General features: G+C 37.9%; 1 pseudogene; it reads right to left on the bottom strand.

Annotated features, from left to right (window-relative positions):
- LOC101308518 overlaps positions 1-1,112 on the bottom strand; it is a 38,916-nt pseudogene that overhangs the window by 4,480 nt on the left and 33,324 nt on the right.

Below are 1,112 nucleotides of genomic sequence, written 5' to 3'. Positions count from 1 at the left end.
TTTTTTTTTTTTTTTTTTTTTTTCTTGAAAACGATTGAGTAGGAGATTTAAAATAAGGATGTGTATTTAGAGAATATGTTGTGTATTGTCACTAAAGGGTATTTTAAGAAGTTTAGTGAGTGTATCTTATAAAATGTTAAAATAATAAATCTAACTGGTGATGTATTAAATATGAGATGTATATCTAGTATTCAAGAATAGGGATATGTTAATAAAATTTCTTAGTCACATGGTATAAGTAGACTAAACAAATACATAAACACTTTCAAGTTCATCCTGATCAACATTATTAAATGAACTGATGATCAGCTATGAAGCAAAGTACAAACAACAAGGGTGACTACTTATGTAAATAAAATAAAACTAGGGCGTTGTAGGCTGAGGAATATATGTATGATGGAGATGACTAATTGACCAATACAGCTCTCAATATCCAAGATCCATACTGCTGTCAATAACCATGACGGATAATGATTTTACTTTTCCCACGGAAGAATTTACTATTTGTTGATCACTGTTCATTTACAGTGATTTATTGTACATATACAATAAAAAACAGTTTTGCCACCCTCAGTTCTAACAGCTTTGGGCCTCTATGTTGGGCCTATTTTTCTTTGTCGGTAGAGCGATCCCAGGCCGAGCTCCTCTTCAACCTCTCACTCAAACTCGCTCACCTCCTCCAATTCTCGCCGGCGCAGGAGGCCCGAGCCATGTCCGTCATCCTCCTCCGCAAGCAGCTCACCCGCGACGACACCTATCTCTGGCCGCGGCTCTCTCCGTACACTCAGTCCACTCTCAAGATCTCTCTCTCTCGCTTCATAAATCGGAGTTGTGCAGTCAGTAACCAAATCCAAATCCTTTCCAGATTTGGTCTCCAAGAATTTCAGGTCAGTATCTTCGCCCACTGTTCCACAACAATACATGGATTTGTGCAATTGGGTTATGGGTTATGGGTTTGATCACTCTCTCTTGAATATTCAGAAATAACTTCTATTGCCGATCAAGGTCAAGAACAACAAGCACCTGGTATGTTTATATACCCGATCTCTGACATCACCTTCCTTTGTTTATTTAACCACTAATTTGATTGATTAGTCTCTCTCTCTCTCTCT

The sequence above is a fragment of the Fragaria vesca genome, linkage group LG1 (assembly GCF_000184155.1).
Source record: "Fragaria vesca subsp. vesca linkage group LG1, FraVesHawaii_1.0, whole genome shotgun sequence".
Classification (NCBI taxonomy): domain Eukaryota; kingdom Viridiplantae; phylum Streptophyta; class Magnoliopsida; order Rosales; family Rosaceae; genus Fragaria; species Fragaria vesca.
This window is presented reverse-complemented; position numbering and strand designations above follow the sequence as displayed.